Source organism: Moschus berezovskii, chromosome 3 (assembly GCF_049115385.1).
Source record: "Moschus berezovskii isolate FMDL1 chromosome 3, NW_MosBer_1.0, whole genome shotgun sequence".
Classification (NCBI taxonomy): domain Eukaryota; kingdom Metazoa; phylum Chordata; class Mammalia; order Artiodactyla; family Moschidae; genus Moschus; species Moschus berezovskii.
The window spans coordinates 21,905,170-21,929,586 of record NC_142462.1 but is presented as its reverse complement, the minus strand read 5'-3'; the positions used below and the strand labels follow the sequence as shown (position 1 = coordinate 21,929,586).

The following is a 24,417-nucleotide window of genomic DNA, read 5'->3' as shown; positions in this document are numbered from 1 at the left end:
CTCAGTAGCCTGAATGGGTGGAGAAAAAAACTGAAGAATGCTTTATAAAGATACAAGTGCAGTACAGTTCTATAGTCACAAGTAATGACTTTTCTGCATAAAAACTATGTTAAATTTGATTTCAGAATGCTGTGTGCAATTCCATATACTATGCCTTGAGAAATGAAAGGGAAAGAGTGAAGGTAACATTTACTGAGCAAATATGTGTTGTTCTGAGGTATAACTGCATATAATAATCGGTGCCTACAAGTGTGGCTGTTTTCATCCATTCAACAAGTACCTCCATGGAGAAGGAAATGGTGATCCATTCCAGTATTCTTGCCTACGGAATCCCATGGACAGAGGAGCCTGGCAGGCTACAGTCCATGGGGTTGCAAGAGTCAGACACGACTTAGCGACTAAACCACCACCAGTGTGGTAAGAAGCCTGCACACCATGATGAAGAGTAGCCCCTGCTCACTGCAACTAGAGAAAACCCACATGCAGCAATAAAGACCTAGCACAGCTAAGAATAAAAATTAACTTTTAGAAATCCTGAAAAAAAAAATAGTACCTCCTGAGTCCCTCCACTACACCAGGCATTAATAAGCACTGGGAGGGACATAGAATACAATCATGTGAAATAGATAATCTAATAGTAGATGGTGATAGCTAATAAGAGAAAAATAAAGCAGAAAGGAGGGATAGAGAGATTTGGGGAGTTATAATTTTAAACAGTCAGGAAAGGCTTTCCTGAGAAGATGTTAACTGAATAAACACAGGAGACGAGGGAAGTGTGTTCCAGGCCAGAACAGCCAATGCAAAAGCAGGGAGACACAAGGCAGTGAGGCTGGAGTAGCCTGAAAAAGGACTCTGGGAGTGGGAGAGCAGAAACTGGGAGACCAGACTGTGTGGGGCCTTAAGTTTATGGTCAAAGACTTTGGCTTGTAATTGAAAGTGATCTGCATCATGCTTGAAAAGAATCACTATGTCCTTTGGATAGCTGAGAACAGAGCGCCAAGGACGGAAGAGAGAACGAAGAAGCTACAGCAGTAATCTAGACAGGAGATGGTGGTCGCTTGGCCAGAGGTGGCAGTGAAGGGACAAGAAGTATAGATTCTGGATGTAACTGAAGGTAAACTCAGCAGAATTTGCTGGTGGGTTAGATGTAGGCACGAGCGATAACAGGAGTCAACATAACTCCAAAGATTTAGTCTGAACAGATGGAAGGATAAAGTTTCATCATTCGCACTAGTTATGGAAAAGGTGACTAGTGTTACTCCAAAGCTCACAGTCTTTCCACAATGCCTCAGTACTAGAGAAAAAAGGCAACCAAAAGTATATGCACAGAGCATCTACCATATGGATTATAGACTTTTTCATTTTACAAGTGAAGGTTGAGAAGACTTTTTCTCAAAATAATTGGTATTTCTCATAATAATTAGTTTCCTGAATTATGAGATTTCTTGTTCAATGACATGGTGAAACCTGAAAATGTTAAAAGACTGAAAAAGAATAGGAAATTTATGGATGACAGAATCATATCAGGTTATCCAGGGATGTTAGGGGTATTTGGGTAAATCTCCATATTCTTTAGGCTGATAGTAAGATAAATGATCCACAGGACCTCCTTAAAAACAGTGTTTGACAGAATAAGATGGAGCACAGACTTTTCACAGATTAGATATGAGAATACTATTTTGCTCTGGCTTCTTCATTCCAAGTGTTTCAAATAGAAACTTGAAAAACTAACCACCAATGTCCTAGCTGCTTTTCAGTGACTAAAGATATTCTTTGAGCATACACACAGAGCTATGTTTTGGACATTTATCATGTATGTATAGCTTTCCAATTCGTTTTTCGTAGGATAAAGGTTAATAGGCTCCAAGAAATGTACTTGTTTAATTTCTTCAAGCTTTCTGTTTATATTCTCTCATTGGCCATGTTCATCGGTTGCCTCAGCAATACAAGTTGATTCTGTTGTTGAGATAAAATATAATTATTTTCCACTAGTCTTAGTGGAAACATTACACTGGATATCTAGAATTAATCTTCTTCTGTCCCGCTATCTTTGTCTGTTTGTATAAACATGCCATCCTGTGATAATTCCCAAGAGTGAGTTCTCTTCAATCTCCCCCGCTCCTGACATCACTATTTCAATGAAAGCTACTTCCTTCTTTCTTCCCAGTCATCTTGACCTAGCTCCTCCCTGTGTTTCAACTCTGTGTCAGGACAGCTGCCAAGATCAAGAAATACTACCTCATGCCTCATGTATATAATAACTCTTTTTCAGTCCCAGTGCTAACCCCCCAGAGATGACTCTGGTCTTAATTTTGGCGACACCTCTGAATGCATCTCCTCTCCTCCAGTCTGTCCGGGCTGTACTTCGTCTAGCATGCTGGGACTGGCTTAATTTTAAACCATGGCTCTAGTAATTTCACTGGCAAAACCATGCAATGGCTTTATATTGACAGCTGAATTATATGTAACTTTTTGTACCTACCTTTCAGGGCCCTCCACAATATGGCTCCAGCTGTCTTTCCAGTTTCATATCATACTATTTCCCTTACGAGATCACTACAGCTCTAGCAAAATCAACCACTCTTCCCTGAACCTGGCTCCATTTTAGCAGCTTGGTGCTGGGCTTCCCAGGTGGCTCAGTGGTAAAAAAACAAACAAACAAACAAACAAAAAACCTGCCTGCTAATGCAGGAGATGTGGGTTTGATCCCTGGGTCGGGAAGATCCTCTATGGAGGAAATGGCAACCCACTCTAGTATTCTTGCCTGGAAAATCCTATGGACAGAGGAGGCAGGCAGGCTACAGTCCATGGGGTCGCAAGAGAGCCACTGCTGCTGCTGCTGCTAAGTCACTTCAGTCGTGTCCGACTCTGTGTGACCCCATAGACGGAAGCCCACCAGGTTCCCCCCTCCCTGGGATTCTCCAGGCAAGAACACTGGAGTGGGTTGCCATTTCCTTCTCCAATGTGTGAAAGTGAAAAGTGAAAGTGAAGTCGCTCAGTTGTGTCCGACCCCTAGCGACCCCACGGACTGCAGCCCACCAGGCTCCTCCATCCATGGGATTCTCCAGGCAAGAGTACTGGAGTGGCTTGCCATTGCCTTCTCCGAAGAGAGCCACTAAACAACAATAAATCTCTGTTTATACAAAAACTTCCCCTCTTGTCTATCAAAAGTTGACCTGTCCTTCAAGTCCCAGCCCAAATATGGCTCCTAAGAAGCACGTGCCGATGCCCCTGGCCTGATCAGTGTGATCACCACCTCCCCTGCAACTCCATCCCCAAACCCTGTACAGTGCTGACTGCAGTCTGCAGACCTGAGCACCTTTCGTGTATCTTCAACACTTAATTCTAAGCTCCTAGAAGATAGCAAGTGTCTTGCTTATCTCTGAATCTCCTATGGTGGTAGGATCCTGCCTTACATAAAGTCGAGTTCAAGGATTATCAGTGACAAGAAGTGTTAAAGAGTAGATATCTTTTTAAAGGCTGTTTTTAAACTTACCATTAAAAGCTGTGAACACTCCCCTCTCACTTAATAACAGGGGATCAGTGGAGACAAACAGATATAAGAGTATCTCCCTGGTCTCTTGAGTAGTCTTTCTACTCTCCTGTATAAATAGAATTTACATTATAGTGATTAAAAGTCCCCTGTAAAATGCTGTCATGAGGCCATATCTGGGAAGAGAGGATGAGTGCTAATCTGTTCCTGTCTCACTCTTTAGTGAGTAAGGACTATATGAGATGATCTGTCTGGATTGAAGACAGAAAGGAAATGGAGTTTTTAAGGCAGAAAAAAAATTACCCCCCTCCACCCAAAAAAAAACGCTGTGTCACAAAATGCAGTCTGTGGAAAATCTTTCAGCTGAATGAATGTCAAGATTAAGAAAAATCAATAAAACCTTTGAAACCCAAACTACATGAAAGGCTTTTTAGGCTTGATGGCAAAAGACAAAGGTATGGCTTCAAGAACATAAAATCTTTCTCTAGCAACCGCAAAAGCAATTCTTCAATATTCAGGAGCCTTCATGGCCCCAAAATATGCTTAGCACAAATTGCTTATTACACAGATAGGGACAGTCGAGATTCAAAGGGCCTGCGTTTCCAAAAGGACTTTTACCAAGGCTGTAATTAGTTGTTCTGGCAAAAACTGCATACAAGTCTAATTGCACACACAATTTGCTAATTGTATCTTCAAAATAAAGGGTGAAGGGTTAATTGTATCCACATCTGGCCACAAAGAAAGAGATCCTCCTTTGAAAATATGACCCTACACTCAGATGAAAATTTGCATTAAACAACCATCCCCATTACTACTAATAATTATAATAATATCACATGCTTACAAATTGATACCTTTCATCCTGATCCTGAAAACACTTTACAAACATTAATTAATCTCACAATACTCTTATGAGGTACGAAAGGCAATTATCCCAACGGTGTCAAGGAGGAAATACAAGAAAGTTAGGTAATTGTCAAACAGACACAAAGGGAATTGGAATTCTCAGTCTCTGGCTCTGAAACTGACCCTGGTCACCAGGGAGGTTCCATGGTTCACATAAATTAGCAAAAATGAGCCTGAAACCAAAGGCAAAACTAAGTAACCACATTTCAGAATAGTGAAACAGGTCTTTGATTTAGACTCTACTTTGACTTCTTTTTTATTCAAAGGAAAATAGAAAGCATCTAGAATGGAGCCAACAAGGAGATCTTTTTGGTTTTATAATCATATATTTCAGATAATCAAAACAGAGCCCAGATAATCATATGATGTGTCCCTAATGAATGATACATTCAAAGCTATGTAAGGGGAATAAGCTCCTGCAAGGGATGGGTACTTAGAATGTTCTGGCTGTAGTAGCTGTGAGATGAGGACATGCTGGACGTAATAAATACATGGGGTGATGGACTAAAACAGAGTAAAATTCACGTTACCTTAATTCTAACTGTTGTTAATTTACATCAAATTACTAGTTAGGAGCATTCAATTTATACCAGCCCGAAGTATCTGAGTACAAATACATTTCCTTAAAAATGTGTAACATTAGTACTTGTGTATCATTAATAATATCTTCTTTAAGAATTAGAGAGATATGAGGATTCATTTTTAACAGCCACAAAACATATATTTTAAGGACTGATTTATAATTATTTTTATAAATAATATAGCAGGAGGGATGAGAACACAAGTTTTTTTTTTCTCTTCTTTTTTTTTAAATATAAAGCTCTGACACCGTGTAAGGAACAGACCAGGAAGGTGAAAGTCAGGAGGCAGAAAGATCTGTCAGGAGGCTTTGTAATACATCGGATGAGGGATGATGAGGGTCTGATGTCTGATCTTGGCATGGGAGAGGTAAAAGAGAGGACAAACAAGAGTGTCTCTGACAGCACCCAGTGAATAATTAAATGTGAGGAAACGGATGCACTGCACGTGACTCAAACCCCTAAATCCTACCCGACCAAGGGCAACCAGAAGGCTCATACTGCATGTTTTCTCTAATGTCATATTAGGACAAGTATCAACAGAATTAACGTATCATAAATATTCTTCGTAAATGTCAATCGTGTGCTGCATGTGTGCACGCTTAGTTGCTCAGTCGTGTCCGACTCTTTGCGACCCCATGGAGGGGTCGCATAATGACAACAATGCGCCCGCAAGGCTCCTCTGTCCCTGGGATGTCCCAGGCAAGAATACTAGAGTGGGCTGCCATTTCTTCCTCAGGGGATCTTCCCACACCAGGGTTCGAACCCTCACTCCTTGCATGTCCTGCACTGGCAGGTGGGTTCTTTACCACGGCCTAAATATTTTTCATCAGTAAATATTGCATCACAAATATTTTTCATCAATGAAAGGCATACAACATTGTTTTTTAAAGTAATATCATAACATGAAATGTATCTTCTTTTAAATAAAAATGAAACGTATTATTTTTCAGCCAGACTCCGGATATGAGAGGTAAAGTTAAGATTATGTCTCTAGTACAGGTTTCTGCATTCTCTTTGCTCTGTTCATTCATGTTTATAAAAAGGAAAATAAGCTTTAGTTTTTTTTCTTTCCCAGATATTCAAAGGATCTGTACCCACTAAGGTCCTTATAATCTCCTTCCCACATTGCCAAAGATAATGTAAAACTCTGATAAAAATAGACGCTTAAAAATTACTGATTAAATGAATAAATTTAAAAATTAAACAAAAATTTAAGTCAAATAGAAATCCCCCAAACATGGAGAGAGTTATTGCTGTTAGTATTAGACTGCCTGTTAAATGCAGGTATGTTAGTGATGGCTGCTATTTACTAAATGACAACTTAAACACTTCACCAGGAAAAATCCATTTCCCAAATAATTTACACTGATCACGACACTTGTTATGAAAAATTGCTAGCCACTATATCCAAAGACAAATCCTCATTAGCACTAGCGCTGAGAACTGCTATTGACAGAAAAAAAACAAGAAAATGTTTGGGAGACATTACAGTGCACTTAAAATGTTTCCTTAGGAAATGACATGACTATATAGTCAATGTTATATAATTAGACATTTCTCCCCTTGTAACAATGTTCCATCTTTGTGTTCTGAAGAGAAACCCCCTGACTTTTATCTACCCTAATTTAAAGATAACATTATTGTCAGTGACATCCTAGTCACATACAAAATCGAGGTCAAGGTTTCCGATTTGACATCCAAAGGCCTGGATGATATGGACCAATGGACTTCTAGTCATAATTCCCTCTGAGATGGTCAGTGATTCCTGAGGAATGAGGACTTGTACCACTGGCTGCGCAATGCTAAGGAGGAGGGTGCCTAGGAGGCTGGGCTTCGGGCTCAGGGGGGCGTCACGGGCAGGAAGACAGGCAGGTAGAGGGCAAGCCAGTCAAGGGCGGTCTCCGTTCCTTTCTGGATCTAAGCCTTCAGGGGCAGCCCCGCAGCTCCCGCCTGTGCGCGCATGCGTGCACACACAGGCCAGCATGAGCGGAGTCCCTGGGGAGTGGCCTGGCTGCCGTGGGCTCAGAACCAGGGGCTCTGGGACGGCTAAGGCAGAGCTGCAGCCCCGACTGTGACTTAGTGACACTGACTTGTCACCTAAGTGAACTGAGTCAATCTGAGTTCAAGTTGGAGCCACATATCACCTAAGTGACCTGCACAAGACACTTCACTTTCCTAAGTGTCAGTTTTCTCAACTGTAAAAACAGGGAGAATTAAATGATATGTACATACACTGAGCTCAGCACAGTACCTAAGCATAGGAGAAGAGCAATAAATACAAGCTTTTATCGTTAGGACTGAATGTGAATCCAGAACACCAGAGCTCTAGGGAGCAGTCTTCCAATCTCATCCATCCATTTAATCAAACAGCAACTATCAAAAACCCCAATGCTTCTTAAAACACTAGGTTGAAAATTCGAATGTAGAATTCAGTGAAAATATTTTGAATTTAATAAAGGGGGTTTTCAAAAGTACTTTTCCAAAAAGATGGCAGTGGTGGATGGCTAAGAAACACTTTTATTCCACCATTTTCACAACATTATTCAATAATCTGACACATTCAAAAGAAGAGGACAACATCAGAAATGGTCATACAACTTCTTGAAAGAAATGCTTGTCAGAAAAGTCATCTATACCATTTTGCTTAAAAACTAGTTTTATATATTTTATATACTTATTTAAATATTTTTAGTATTTTAAAATATTTTAGTTTAAAAATTGACCTATGTTTTTAACTCAATACATATATTTGGAAGAGAAAATTTCACACTACTATCATAAATGTAAAACCAACTTTCCTTGCCAGCTAAAAGATAACTTAAGAAAATGGTGATATTAATGTTCTGTGATCAGTGAGTAGCGAAGGGATAGCTGGCTCAATGGATTTGGTGTTTCAGACAGACTGGAGGTTCTACATCCAGTAAGATCATTGGCTTTTAGTTGCTAAATCTGGTTTTTAAGTGTTACTGTGAGCAAGCAGGAAAAATTTCAATCCACACGTACATCAAGTTCTGATCACAGAACATTGCATTTTCCCTCAGAAAAACTTAATCTGATTTGGACTTTTCTACTTCATTATGGATTTTAAAATTTTAGTATCACCATTTCCTTAAGTTATCTTTTAGTTGGCAAGGAAAGCTGGTTTGACATTTATGATACTAGCATGAAATTTTCTCTTTAAATACATATATATATATCGAGTTAAAACTGGCATCGATTTAAAAAACTAAAAATATTTTAATAAGTATATAAAATGTATTAATGTAAGTGCCCTAAAAACAACAGGTGGCACAGGTTGGGGATGGGCAGGTACTGTCTCCACCATTCTTGTGGGCCTATCCCATTCTGTTCATCTCCCACTTTTTGCAGAAGGTCCTCCTTGGACCCTGCAGCCAAGGTCATGACTCTCTGAAATGTGAACTATATTAGTTCACTATATGTGAACTATATTTCGTCTATATGATTTCATCTTTACCATATGATTAGCACATAATCATATGCTCTAATACACCATTATTTAAATTTTCACATGTCTGTGTCCTGGATTATTAGACTGATGAACGACTTGTGGGCAAAAAGAATTCATTCATCTCTGTGGCACTGAGCAAACAGGGGGCATGCTGATAAATATCTCCTGAATAGTCTTATAATTCCTTATGTTTATATTTAAGTAACTGTACTTCAAAGACAATTCTAATATTAACTACAATAAACCAATTTTTAGTTCTAAGTACCTATTTGAATGATCCCATAAAGGCAAGAACTAACAGGTTATTTGTCCTAATCTGGACCGGTGTAAGATTACTAGTTACATACCTTTCCTTCCTCAGTTATAGATAATATATCATGGCAGTGTGCCTAGCATCCAACATTTTCCCACCAGTCCTGCTGGTAGAGACAGTCAATGAGATGTTGTTGGATGGGGCTTTTGGAAAAGCCATTTAAAAGTAGCTTGATCTCTGTTCGTTTCCAAGGCAAATCATTCAATATTACAGTAATCCAAGCCTATGCCCCAACCAGTAACGCTGAAGAAGCTGAAGTTGAACGGTTCTATGAAGACCAACAAGACCCTTTAGAACTAACACCCAAAAAAGATGTCCTTTTCATTATAGTGGACTGGAATGCAAAAGTAGGCAGTCAAGAAACACCTGGAGTAACAGGCAAATTTGGCCCTGGAGCACGGAATGAAGCAGGGCAAAGGCTAATAGAGTTTTGCACTGGTCATAGTAAACATCCTCTTCCAACAACACAAGAGAAGACTGTACACATGGACATCACCAGATGGTAAACACCGAAACAAGATTGATTATATTCTTTGCAGCCAAAGATGGAGAAGCTCTATACAGTCAGCAAAAACAAGACCAGGAGCTGACTGTGGCTCAGATCATGAACTCCTTATTGCGAAGTTCAGACTTAAATTGAAGAAAGCAGGGAAAACCACTAGACCTTTCAGATATGACCTAAATCAAATCCCTTATGATTATACAGTGGAAGTGAGAAATAGATTTAATGGACTAGATCTGATAGATAGAGTGCCTGATGAACTCTGGATGGAGGTTCGTGACATTGTACAGGAGACAGGGACCGAGACCATCCCCATGAAAAAGAAATGCAAAAAAGCAAAATGGCTGTCTGAGGAGGGCTTACAAATAGCTGTGAAAAGAAGAGAAGCGAAAAGCAAAGGAGAAAAGGAAAGATATAAGCATTTGAATGCAGAGTTCCAAAGAATAGCAAGGAGAGATAAGAAAGCCTTCCTCAGCGATCAATTGCAAAGAAATAGAGGAAAACAACAGACGAGGAAAAACAAGAGATTTCTTCAAGAAAATTAGAGATTCCAAGGGAACATTTCATGCAAAGATGGGCTCGATAAAGGACAGAAATGGTATGGACCTAACAGAAGCAGAAGATATTAAGAAGAGGTGGCAAGAATACACAGAAGAGCTGTACAAAAAAGATCTTCATGACCAAGATAGTCACGATAACGTGATCACTGACCTAGAGCCAGACATCTTGGAATGTGAAGCCAAGTGGGCCTTAGAAAGCATCACTACGAACAAAGCTAGTGGAGGTGATGAATTCCAGTTGAGCTATTTTAAATCCTGAAAAATGATGCTGTGAGGGCACTGCACTCAATATGCCAGCAAATCTGGAAAACTCAGCAGTGGCCACAGGACTGGAAAAGGTCAGTCTTCATTCCAATCCCAAAGAAAGGCAATGCCAAAGAATGCTCAAACTACCACACAATTGCACTCATCTCACATGCTAGTAAAGTCATGCTCAAAATTCTCCAAGCCAGGCTTCAGCAGTATGTGAACTGTGAACTCCCAGATGTTCAAGCAGGTTTCAGAAAAGGCAGAGGCACCAAAGATCAAATCATCCAACATCCACTGGATCATGGAGAAAGCAAGAGAGTTCCAGAAAAACATCTATTTCTGCTTCATTGACTATGCCAAAGCCTTTGACTGTGTGGATCACAAAAAACTGTGGTAAATTCTGAAAGACATGGGAATCCCAGACCACCTGACCTGCCTCCTGAGAAACCTGTATGCAGGTCAGGAAGTAACAGTTAGAACTGGACATGGAACAACAGACTGGTTCCAAATAGGAAAAGGAGGACGTCAAGGCTGTATTTTGTCAGCCTGCTTATTTAACTTGTATGCAGAGTACATCATGAGGAACACTGGGCTGGAAGAAGCACAAGCTGGAATCAAAATTGCCAGGAGAAATCTCAGTAACCCCAGATATGCAGATGACACCACCCTTATGGCAGAAAGTGAAGAGGAACTCAAAAGCCTCTTGATGAAAGTGAAAGAGGAGAGTGAAAAGGTTGGCTTGAAGCTCATAATTCAGAAAACAAAGATCATGGCATCTGGTCCCATCACTTCATGGGAAATAGATGGGGAAACAGTGGAAACAGTGTCAGACTTTATTTTTTGGGGCTCCAAAATCACTGTGGATGCTGACTGCAGCCATGAAATTAAAAGACGCTTACTCCTTGGAAGGAAAGTTATGACCAACCTAGATAGTATATTAAAAAGCAGAGACATTACTTTGCCAACAAAGGTCCATCTAGTCAAGGCTATGGTTTTTCCAGTGGTCATGTATGGATGTGAGAGTTGGACTTTGAAGAAAGCTGATCACCGAAGAATTGATGCTTTCGAACTGTGATGCTGGAGAAGACTCTTGAGAGTCCCTTGGACTGCAAGGAGATCCCACCAGTCCATTCTAAAGGAGATCAATCCTGGGTGTTCATTGGAAGGACTGATGCTAAAGCTGAAACTGCAATACTTTGGTCACCTCATGCGACGAGTTGACTCACTGGAAAAGACTCTGATGCTGGGAAGGATTTGGGGCGGGAGGAGAAGGGGACGACAGAGAATGAGATGGGCTAGATGGCATCACCGACTCGATGGACATGATTTTGAGTGAACTCCGGGAGTTGGTGATGGTCAGGGAGGCCTGGCGTGCTGTGATTCACGGGGTCGCAAAGAGTCGGACACAACTGAGCGACTAAACCGCTTTTGCTTCAATCCCCTCCTTCTGTGGTTGGAGATGCATGGCCAGACTACAATCAAGAGGCAACCTGGGTTATGGAAGCCACATACTAAAGGTGATAGGGTAGAAAGAGAGACTCTAGGATATCGACAGTGTCATGTAGTCATTATACTGGCTTTCCATTGCCTAACTTAGGACATTCTCAGTTGAAGAAAAATATACACCTCATTTGTTAAAGCCACAGTTTGAGTCTCCATTGCTGCCAATCAAATGCAATTCCTGATTCATGCATATGCAGACTCATTACAGACAGCCCTAGGTAATAGGATCTGGTGGTGGGTGGGTGGTTTAGTCACTAAACTGTGTCCAACTCTTTTGACCCCACTGTTTGTAGCCTGCCAGGCTCCTCTCCTCTGTTCATGGGATTTTCCAGACGAGAATACTGGAGTGGGATGGCATGTCCTTCTCCAAGGGTTCTTCCCAATCCAGGGATTGAACCTGTGTCTCCTGCACTGCAGGCAGATTCTTTTACCACTGAGTCACCAGGGAAGTCCCTATACTATCTGAGGGGGGATTAAAAGTTTTCCTGCTTTCTCAAAAACACCTTTTCTTTGGTACTATAAAGTACAGACTTCCAATAAAGTATATCATGTCAGTGTTATTTATTCTTTGGTGTTAGGAGTTGAAAGCATCTGTTAAAATGAAAATATTGTCAGAAAAGAGTTACACTTTAGGTTATCAGTATAACAGAATATCTCATTGTTAATTAATTTATCAATTAATTTCCATGATTTGTTAGGCCCTGAGGGGTTGGAACACAAGATAGGTGAGTTTTCCTATAGGAAGACCAGTCAAGAAAGGAGCAACATCCGGCTACTACACTAAGAATCTCTTCTTCCCTCTCCTGCGCCCTGGAGCCATCCTCATCCTCTGACTGCAGTCACATCCCAAAGGCATGGACAGGCATTGGGGGGGAGGTACAAAAAGTGAGAGACACAGGACCTAAATGGGAAAGGGTCCCAAGGGCAAACTCATGTTTACTACACAAGGCTGCTGATAACCTCCCCCTTCTATGGGAGTACTTTATTTATAAGAAAATTCCATAGCTAGTAAATAGCATTGGTAGATTAGCTATTCATTTGAAAATTAAGAATCACTCTTCTTTTCACCAACTGACGTGAAAGAAAGGACAAAATTGTGGTAGTGAGCAGCTAAAGCACAGGACCAGCTCAGTGGGACTGGCTCTACCTATAGCTTTTACCAAGCAGGCAGCAGATCCATTCAGGCGTGCAAACACCTGTCAGTTACCTGCTATTTTCCAGGCACTGTGCGAGAAACTGGAGATTCAGAGATGATGATGATGAATTATCTTCAAAAAAACTTGTAAACTTCCATAGGAGACAGACAAGTAAATAAACCGTTACAACACACTGCTGTATGTGACACCACACACATCAGCGTATACAAGAGATGAAGCAGAAGAGAATTCACTGTAAGGATAGTGAGGGTGGTGAGGGAGAGTCTCACAGAGCAAATGACGTCTGTTCAGGGCTTTCAAGTACGAATGGGGTTTTGCCGGGGAGATAAGACGGGCTGTGCATTCTAGTCAGAGGAAGAGTGCATGCAAAGCTGGAATGAATTAGCATGGTACGTTCGAGGACCACAAATACTTGTTACTGCTGTGGCATCAAGTGCTGAGATAGAAGTAAAAGAAGCGGAAGGAGGAGAGAGCCCAGTTCAGGAAGGGCACCGAGTGCCACGCTCGCCAGGGCGGACTTCATATGATGTTAGGCACTGGAGTTAAGCCAGCAGCATGGCAAGGTTCATAGTTTAGAAAAATCACTGCCAGTTGCCGATTTAGAAAAGAGCAAGGCTGGAGGGAGGAATATCACCTAGGAAACTTTCATAATCATGCAGATGACAAGGGATGAGGTTGTGCGTGGTAAGGGTTCGTCTCTGGTTCTCTGGTGTGGAAGGTGACGGCGGGGGAAGAGAAGGAAAGGGAACATCTTTCACCCGGACCGCAGTGTCCATTCTGGAAGAGTCGCTTTTCACCCACCTGCCCACGCTCTTTACAAAGCACAAAGGAAATTATGTTCTCTCTGAATTCACTCTTTTGAAGTTTTTTTCTTTATCTGCAATTATACTGCTAGAGATTTCACACTAAATGAACCAAAAATAGAGGCAGGTTAGAAGGAGAATCAAATTCTGCTTGAGGTGTCCTCTTAGCTTTCAGAATTGTATTACCACTTTTGAAGAGAACATTTTCTTCTTTTTTTAAAATTAAAAGGAGGAGAGATGAGAACAGAGCATACCCCTTACTTTCTTCCCCAAAATATATGAATGAATGAGAAAACAAACTTGAAATACTTTGAGTCTCAAGGAGCCACAGCTTATCCTGATATTGCGAAGGGCCGGGGGGAGCAGGATGACCAGCAAACAGCAAAAGGGCCAAGCACAGACTGACCTCACCCAGCTCAGAAGGTCTCTGAGTTAATAAGAGAGTTGAGTTATGGTTATGGTTGCCAGAGTAAATACAGGTGATTTTTTAAAATGTCTAAGGATGATACAAATATTACATAAGCACAATCCCCTTCTCCAGAGGATCTTCCCGACCCAGAGACTGAACCCGGGTCTTCTGCACTGCACGTGGATTCTTTACACTGTCTGAGCCCCCAGGGAAATACACAGGACAAACTTATACTGAAAATTTGGTTGTTTATCTGAAATTCAAATTTATCTCAGCATTCAGTATTGTTATTTGCTAAATCTGGCCGTTCTAGTTATGGTAGTACTTTAAGGGGAGGAAGATGGCTCAGTTACGGTCTATGCATCTTATTTGTGGCATTCTGGTTCCTTTTATGCAATAGCAATAGCTACATGTAAGGGAATTCTGAAACACAACGATATAAAAACGTGAGCATGAATGGCCAACAACTTACAAACACCTTACGAACAATATTGGAAATCTCATCTTGGTTGTTTAAAACCGCAAAGGCGGAGGACTTCTAACTAATGAAACAGTACATTACCATTTTTAAAGAGAGAATAAGTAATGTTCACTGACATAAATATTACAAATTCAAAGACAAGTATTTCTAAAAAGCAGATCCACAAGAATAGAGAGGCATAAAAGAGATAACACTGAGGGGGAAGAAAAGTATGTTAACAAAGCATACTTCCATGATAAATGACAGAAAAGAGATCCACCCCCGAAAACGTTTTTCATGTTCAGGGAAGTCTTACTAATCTGTCCTCAATTGACTGCCAGGAAAAGAGAGTGACAGGGCCATCTTCGGAATCCAGGCAAGGTGGAGAAGCCCTAAATGTCCAAACTGGGAATCGTGGGGCACTGCACCAAGGCATTGTGGTTTTTTTTTTTTTCAATGCACTCTAAGCTCACTTTTATTACTTCCAGACCTCCTTCCTCATTAAGGCACAGATATAAAAACTGGGAGCTACTTATAGATACCAAATAGTCTGTCTGCTGGTGAGATACAGGCCGCCACCTTGCATGCAGAACAGCTGGAGGAAAAAAGAGCCCTTATTCATCAAATTTAAAAAGCACTCTCTCATTTCATGCTAATTGTATGGCCTTTTGCATGATATACAAAAGATTGCCTAAGATGAAAGGAATTGAAAAGAAAACTACCAGTCTCAGAGGTTTTTTTGGGGAACAAGATTAACTTATTACTTTTTGAGAGAAAGTAAATGACTGAGTAATTTAAGTATTACATTTATTTTCACAGAATGACCTTTACAGGTTTTATTATTATCAACATCCATCCAACTGCCGCTTCCTGCCTAACATAATGTGACTTCACTCTACTAATCTCAAAACCCTTCAGGTTAGTATCAAACAGTTCATAAATTAGAGAATTTAAAATAAAATGCATACAGATTTTTTACGATCTTTTTTTTTTTTCACAAAGGAAAAAGGCTGATTATTCATAAATGTTTGCTTCCCAGATCCTGCAACATGTAGGTTCTGATTCAACTGGTTTCTTACAAAAGAGTGATCGTAAAAACTAATTTGTTGTTATCAATATTTCTTATCAATAATAACATGATAATAAGTGACAATATTATTCAAAGGCTGTAAATAAGATGATGAGGTGTGATGATTTATGACATATCGTAAGTTATGGTATAAGGTGATATACGAACTGGGTCTTTGAAAACCTGAATGAATTTAGATCTATGTTACTATAAATATCAGTCCGTTATGAAAAGCAATGTAAAAGCCATCAGGGGAAAAGGTGTAAAGGAGAGAAACAGTAGGTGCAGTTCATTCATTTGGACACAAAGCAGCACTTATTCCTTCTAGAACTATCTACCAATTGGTATCAGTCAACTGAATCAGGGTTGGCAACTGCAAAGAACTGCGGCTTCAATGTGCAGCCCTTGAAAAAAGCAAAAGAAATGATCGGGTTTCCCAGACTTCCAAAAGCATTGACTATTCAAGAGGTTAAAAACTGAACTAAAAGCATGTTAATAATTAATAGTTACTACACAAACTAAGACTTTTTTAGTCTATTAGACTGGCACTATCCAGTAAAACTATAAGGCAAACCACATTTGTATTCTAAACTTTTCTAGTAGCCACAGTAAGAAAGTTAAAAGAAACAGGTGAAATTCATTTTAATACTTTTTTTCCCCAATGCAATATACCCAGAATGTTATCATGGCAACATGAAATCCACATAAAATATCATTGAAATAGTTAACAATCTTTCTTTCATACCACGTTTCTGAAACCCAGTCTGTATTTTACACTTACAGCACATCTCAGACTACTAGTCACATTTCAACTGCTCAACAGCTACATGTGGCAAGTAGAGACCACGTACGGCAGTGCAGTTAAAATTTCACAGCTTTGGGGGATAAAAGGCCGTGTTCTTAATTACTACCTAATGTTTTCCTGCGAGTTAAATCTCTAGCCACTAGTGAGCTTACTTATCCTTTGCGTTAATGAACACAGTAAAAACACAAAAAAGCTATACCACTAGAAACAGGGATTGTATTCTAAGAGGCTATGCTTAATTTTCACTAAAAACAAGTATTTCTTAAACTACTTGCTTTCTCTGGCCACATTTCTATTCCTGCCACAAGTTTTAGGAGTCTGGTTTTCCTCTGAGGATCAGCCACATCAACAAAGATGAAGTGAAATTTTGCCATCTTTACATTTGCCACTTGAACAGTGTTCCAGAAAGGTAAATTATATAATTCCTAACTGGTTTATGACTGATTGTTAAGAACTATGGAGTTTCCTCATGAAAAGAGTTCCAAAAAATCAAGAAAAGGAAAACTGAAAACAAATAAGTACTAAAATACACTAAATTCCAGACTAACAAGCATTTCAGCTCTTGTGAAACTGCAAAGGACCGCTTAAGGGCTTGCATGCAAAACTGAAACTCAACAAGCCATTTTCAAGAGCTGAGGCAGGGATGATCGTTAGTAGAAAAACAAGCAACAGAGAGGTATGAGTATTTAGTCCTCAAAAATGAATATTCAAGATGTAAAATAATACCTTTTTTTAAACAATGAATGTCAGTTTATACTTCACATTTTTTAAACTAATTTACTTTTTATTGAAGGATAATTGCTTTACAGAATTTTGCTGATTTCTGTCAAACCTCAACATAAACCAGCCATAGGTATACATACATATATCCCCTCCCTTTTGAAACTCTCTCCCATCTCCCTCTAGCTAGATACAGAGCTCCTGAGCCATACAACCCTCTCGGTTGATACAGAGCCCCTCAGTTTCCTGAGCCATACAACAAATTCCCGTTGGCTATCTATTTTACACATTACTCTTTCCACATATCTTACCTCTCCTCCCTCTCCCCATGTCCATAAGTCTATTCTGTTTCTCCACTGTTGCTCTATAAATAAATTCTTCAGTGCCATTTTTCTAGATTCCATATATATGTGTTAGAATACAGTATTTATCTTTCTCTTTCTGACTTACTGCCGTCTGTATAATACTCTCTAGGTTCATCCACCTCATCAGAACTGACTCAAATGCATTTCTTTTTATGGGTGAGTAATATTCCATTGTGTATATGGACCACAACTTCTCTATCCTTTCATCTGTTCATGGACATCTAGGTTGCTTCCATGTTCTAACTACTGTAAATAGTGCTGCAGTGAACAATGGGATACATGTGTCTTTTTCAATTTTGGTTTCCTCAGGGTATAGGCCTAGGAGTGGGATTGCTGGGTCACATGGTGGTTTTATTCCTAGGTTTTTAAGGAATCTCCATACCATTCTCCATAGTGGCTGCATCAATTTACATTCGCACTAACAGGGCAAAAGTGTTCCCTTTTCTCCATACGCTCTCCGGCATTTACTGTTTGTAGACTTTTTGGTGATGGCCATTCTGACTGGTGTGAGGTGATATCTCATTGTGGTTTTAATTTGCATTTCTCTAATAATGAGCAATGTTGAGCATCTTTTCATGTGTTTGTTAGCAATCTGTATGTCTTCTTTGGAGAAATGTTTGTCTAGGTCTTTTGCCCACTTTTTGATCGGGTTGTTTGTTTTTCTGGTATTGAATTGTATGAGCTGCTTGTATATTTTGGAAATTAATCCTTTGTCAGTTGTTTCATTTGCTATTATTTTCTCCCATTCTGAGGGTTGTCTTATCACCATACTTATAGTTTCCTTTGCTGTGCAGAAGCTTTTAAGTTGAATCAGGTACACTTCTTTACTTTTGGTTTTATTTCCATTACTCTAGGAGGTGGGTCATAGGGGATCTTGCTTTGATTTATGTCATCAAGTGTTCTGCCTATGTTTTCCTCTAAGAATTTTATAGTTTCTGGTCTTACATTTAGGTCTTTAATCCATTTTGAGTTTATCTTTTTGTATGGTGTTAGGAAGTGTTCTAATTTCATTCCTTTACAGGGAAGTATCCAGTTTTCCCAGCACCATTTATTGAAGAGGCTGTCTTTGCCCCATTGTATATTCTCGCCTCCTTTGTCAAAAATAAAGTATCCATAGGTGCATGGGTTTATTTCTGGGCTTGCTATCTTGTTCCATTGTTCTGTGTTTCTGTTTTTGTGCCAGTACCATACTGTCTTGACGACCGTAGCTTTGTAGTATAACCTGAACTCAGAAAGCATGATTCCTCCAAGTCCATTCTTCTTTCTCAAGACTGCTTTGGCTATTTGGGGTCTTTTGTATTTCCACATGAATTGTGAAATTTCTTATTCTAGCTCTGTGAAAAATGTCATTGGTAATGTGATAGGGATCACACTGAATCTGTAGATGGCGTTTGGTAGTATACTCATTTTCACAATGTTGATTCTTCCTACCCAGGAACATGGAATATCTCTCCATCTCTGTATGTCATCTTTGATTTCTTTCATTAGTGTCTTATAACTTTCTGTGTACAGTTCTTTTGTCTCCTTCAGTTCAGTTCAGTCGCTCAGTCCTGTCCGACTCTTTGCAACCCCATGAATCACAGCACGCCAGGTCTCCCTGTCCATCACCAACTCCTGGAGTTCACTCAAACTCATGTCCATTGAGTCGGTGATGCCATCCAGCCATCTCATTCTCTGTCGTCCCCTACTCCTCCTGCCCCAATCCCTCCCAGCATCAGAGTCTTTTCCAGTGAGTCAACTCTTCACATGAGGTGGCCAAAGTATTAGAGTTTCAGCTTTAGCATCAGTAGGCAAGTGTATTCCTAGATATTTAATTCTTTTTGTTGCAATGGTGAATGGGATTGATTCCTTACTTTCTCCTTAATTTTTCATTGTTAGTATATAGAAAAGCAAGTGATTTCTCTATATTGATTTTGTATCCTACAACTTTGTTAAATTCGTTGATTAGCTCTACTTTCTGATACTATCTTTAGGGTTTTCTATGTACAATATCATGTTATCTGCAAACAGTGAGAGCTTCACTTCTTTTCTAATCTGGATTCCTTTTCTTTCTTTTTCTTCTCTGGCTGTTGTAGATAGGACTTCCAGAACTATGTTTAATAATTGTGGTGAAAGTGGGCACCCTTGTCTTTTTCCTGATCTTAGGGGGAATGTTTTCAGATTTTCACCATTGAGAAAAATGTTTGATGTAGGCTTATCATATATGGCCTTTTCTATGTTGAGGTAGGTTCCTTCTATGCCCATTTCTTGAAGAGTTTTAATCATAAATAGGTGCTGAATTTTGTCAAAGGCTTTTTCTGCATCTACTGAGATGATCATATGGTTTTTATCTTTCAATTTGTTAATGTGTATCACAGTGATTGATTTCCATATACTGAAGAATCCTTGTATCCCTGTAATAAACCCAACTTGATCATGGTGTCTGAGCTTTTTGATGTGTTGCTGAATTCTGTCTTCTTTCACATTTACTGTTAGGAAATTTTAAGATTGGGTTTTGACTTGACTAATAGTTATAGGCAATGTATTATAAGCCAGAAAGTTATTGGAGTTATACATTTTATAACCAACTCCAAATGTTCTGGAGATGGAAACAAAATATTCCTCTTATTCACTTATAATGAGATTAGGTAAGATATGTCAGAAAAACTAAGCATTCTCATATGTTTCTCTTATCCATAGCTCATCCATAATTTAGCCTATATTTCTCATATCTTCTTCAGATTTCACATTCTCCTGTAGCTCTTTATTAATAAAACTCCTTAATACTTACTTGATTAAGGAAAGTCATACGTAGTATGGCTAACTGATTCATTTGGCTAATTGATAGTTAGCTTTATGATGCCCTGAAATTTGCTTGAGGGAAGACTGCCTCTGAGACAGAATTATAGCTTCTAATCCTGGAGTTCAACTATGGCCAACCATCTTGCATGATCTTGCAATGATGAGCTTTTAGGTGTGTAACACAAATTTTTTTAACCACAAATCTTCCAGAGAATAATATCTCCAACATTTTTAGACATGGAGAACAATGTTTAACAGAGTAGTGCTCCAAATAAATGTTTAAGAAATATTTAAACAAATAAATAGTTCAAAATGAACTTGGATAAGAAACTAGGGAATTATCTATTAACCAGGCTAACCAGGTTTTAGTTAGACAATGATAAAAATGAAAAGTTACTCACAGGATCTTTTGAGGACTAAAGAATGTTATGGACTCAAAAACTGAGTCCATTTTTCTTTCAGAGCAAAACTACAACTATTAAAGTTGAAAGCACAGAATCTGATTTTGTTTCTCAATGTCAATAGGCATGAAGCAGAAGTTTAAAACAATAAGTAACACCCTTGGAGATTTATCCAGTTACCAATGGTGCACCTCCTTCTGATTGATTCAATGACCCTTTGCACAAGTGTGATTTTCGTTGGTCTGGTGTACAAATGTGGAAATTCTCTTTCACTGACTTTGGACTTGGACATTCACCCTAGTGCAGGCTTCCTAGGCACTGGTTAACTGAAATGCTACTGCCACTGCTTCCTTCCTTCCTTCCACAACTATTTATTTGACACTTATTATTTGTAAGTATTGTTTTTAGGCATTAGAAAACAACGGACTGGGTTCAAAATTGGGAAAGGAGTATGTCAAGGCTGTCTATTGTCACCCTGCTTATTTAACTCACATACATCATGTGAAATGATGTATATCACGTACATCATGTGAAATGCCGGGCTGGATGACTCACAAGCTAGAGTCAAGATTGCCTGGAGAAATAACAACCTCAGATATGCATGTGATATTACTCTAATAATAAAAGGTGAAGAGGAACTAGAGCCTCTGGATGAGGGTTAAAGAGAAGAGTGAAAAGCTGGTTCAAAATTCATCATTCAAAAAACTAAGATCATGGCATCTGATCCCATCACTTCATGGCAAATAGATGGGAAAGAAGTGCAAACAGTGACAGATTTTCTTCTTTTGGGCTCCAAAATCACTGAGAATGGTGACTGCAGTCATGTAATTAAAAGACACTTGCTCCTCGGAAGAAAAGCTATGACAAAAATAGACAGCATATTAAAAAGCAGACATCACTTTGCCGACAAACGTCTGTCTAGTCAAAGCTATGGTTTTTCCAGTAGTCCCACATATGGATATGAAAGCTGGACCATAAAGAAGACTGAGTGCCAAAGAGTTGATGCTTTCAAACTGTGGTGCTGGAGAAGACTCTTGAGAGTCCCTTGGACTGCAACGAAATCAAACCAGTCAATCCTAAAGGAAATCAACCCTGAATATGCACTGAAAGGACTGATGCTGAAGGCGAAGCTCCAATTCTCTGGCCACCTGATGCAAAGAGCCAACTCACTGGAAAAGACCCTAATGCTGGGAAAGATTACGGACATGAGGAATAGGGGACGACAGAGGACGAGATGGTTGGATGGCATCACTGACTCGATGGACATAGGTTTGAGCAAGCTCTAGGACAGTGAAGGACAGGAAAGTCTGGCGTGCTGCAGTCCACAGGGTTGCAAAGAGTTGGACACGACTGAGCAACTGAACAACAACAATAATAAATAAGACAAAGAAGCTTGCGGCTTTTAACAATCTCAGATTCTTTCAGTGACTATTTGCAGCTTGTCAGATATAGCACAATGTATGGAATTTTTGAATGTTAACAGTATTTGATATATAATATTACAAACTGGGAATAAAAGTTTTAAGGAGTAGCAATAATACCCATGGTTTGAAGAAAAATTTCAGATGCTTATCATTTACTCATTTTGCCAACTTCTTAATTCTTGTGCAAGGTCCTATCAGGGTCGATGCGTGTTATAGGATACTCAGGGCTGGCATGTGGGGATGACCCAGAGGGAGGATAAGGGGAGGAGGGAAGTGGGAGGGGGGTTCAGGAGGGGGAACTTACGTAACCCGGGGCGAATTCATGTCAAGGTATGGCAAAACCAACCAATATAATATTGTAAAATAATTTGCCTCCAATAAAAAATAAATTAATTACCAAAAAATAAGAAGGCAAAATACATACCAAAAACCACTTAGGAGTCACTATTTTAAAATTTTTAAAAATCATTTCTAAAATAACATTTAAAATGTTTCTTCAGTCAGGAATGGATACTGAAACAGCCAATACAAAGGAGAAAGATCCGAAACACAACTGAGTTTTGAGGAAAGACATAAAACATAACAGATCTAAGATCCTCTTCAGGATCTGGGAATCAGAAGCACTGCTGAGCTGGCCTAATGGGATTCATTAAGACAACCTGAAAAACTAACAGAAAGTATGGCAGAACCTGAAGTAAACGATACAATTTGGAGAGATGGAATACTTTCATACATATACTCCCATTATCAGGCATTAAAAAAATAAGGAATTTGTCCAAAGTTAGGTCACCTAGAGCCAGACATATTGGAATGTGAAGTCAAGTGGGCCTTAGAAAGCATCACTACGAACAAAGCTAGTGGAGGTGATAGAATTCCAGTTGCGCTATTTCAAATCCTGAAAGATGATGCTGTGAAAGTGCTGCACTCAATATGCCAGCAAATTTGGAAAACTCAGCAGTGGCCACAGGACTGGAAAAGGTCAGTCTTCATTCCAATCCCAAAGAAAGGCAATGCCAAAGAATGCTCAAACTACCGCACAATTGCACTCATCTCACACGCTAGTAAAGTCATGCTCAAAATTCTCCAAGCCAGGCTTCAGCAATATGTAAACCGTGAACTTCCAGATGTTCAAGCTGGTTTTAGAAAAGGCAGAGGAACCAGAGATCAAATCGCCAACATCCACTGGATCATGGAGAAAGCAAGAGAGTTCCAGAAAAACATCTATTTCTGCTTCATTGACTATGCCAAAGCCTTTGACTGTATGGATCACAATAAACTGTGGAAAATTCTGAAAGACATGGGAATCCCAGACCACCTGACCTGCCTCTTGAGAAACCTGTATGCAGGTCAGGAAGCAACAGTCAGAACTGGACATGGAACAACAGACTGGTTCCAAAAAGGAAAAGGAGGACGTCAAGGTTGTATCTTGTCACCCTGCTTATTTAACTTATATGCAGAGTACATCATGAGGAACGCTGGGCTGGAAGAAGCACAAGCTGGAATCAAGATTGCTGGGAGAAATCTCAATAACCTCAGATATGCAGATGACACCACCCTTATGGCAGAAAGTGAAGAGGAATTCAAAAGCCTCTTGATGAAAGTGAAAGAGGAGAGTGAAAAGGTTGGCTTGAAGCTCAACATTCAAAAAACAAAGATCATGGCATCTGGTCCCATCACTTCATGGGAAATAGATGGGGAAACAGTGGAAATAGTGTCAGACTTTATTTTTGGGGGCTCCAAAATCACTGTGGATGCTGACTGCAGCAGTGAAATTAAAAGACGCTTACTCCTTGGAAGGAAAGTTATGACCAACCTAGATAGTATATTAAAAAGCAGAGACATTACTTTGCCAACAAAGGTCCGTCTAGTCAAGGCTGTGGTTTTTCCCGTTGTCATGTATGGATGTGAGAGTTGGACTGTGAAGAAAGCTGATCACCAAAGAATTGATGCTTTTGAACTGTGGTGCTGAAGAAGACTCTTGAGAGTCCCTTGTACTGCAAGAAGACAACCAGTCCATTCTAAAGGAGATCAATCCTGGGTGTTCATTGGAAGGACTGATGCTAAAGCTGAAACTGCAGTACTTTGGCCACCTCATGTGACGAGTTGACTCACTGGAAAAGACTCTGATGCTGGGAGGGATTGGGTGCAGGAGGAGAAGGGGACGACAGAGAATGAGATGGCTGGATGGCATCACCGACTCTGTGGACATGAGTCTGAGTGAACTCCGGGAACTGGTGATGGACAGGGAGGCCTGGCATGCTGTGATTCATGGGGTCGCAAAGAGTTGGACACGACTGAGCGACTGAACTGAACTGATGCTGTTCTAGTCCTTAGGTAATAAGGTGAACAAGTTATTCTGCCTTTGGTCTAATCCAAGCACTCACTCCTGCAAGCAACTAACATTATACATTTATTGAGTGCCTGACACATGCCATGCACGACGCGAG

General features: G+C 39.8%; 1 protein-coding gene and 1 long non-coding RNA gene across 4 annotated transcripts in view; one reads left to right on the top strand and one right to left on the bottom strand.

Annotated features, from left to right (window-relative positions):
• The window catches only part of UMAD1 (UBAP1-MVB12-associated (UMA) domain containing 1), a 259,632-nt gene that overhangs the window by 40,941 nt on the left and 194,274 nt on the right, over window positions 1–24,417 (bottom strand). The gene's annotated exons all lie outside the window — the stretch shown is intronic.
• LOC129552253 (uncharacterized) overlaps window positions 1–24,417 on the top strand; it is a 187,553-nt gene that overhangs the window by 149,924 nt on the left and 13,212 nt on the right. For 2 of the 3 annotated variants that reach the window (XR_008685207.2, XR_008685205.2), the window contains exon 3: window positions 15,225–15,323. This is a non-coding gene — a long non-coding RNA (uncharacterized LOC129552253). Of the gene's footprint in view, window positions 1–15,224; window positions 15,324–16,587; window positions 16,691–24,417 lie in introns of those variants that run through there. The other variant, XR_016036691.1, reaches the window with a different exon arrangement.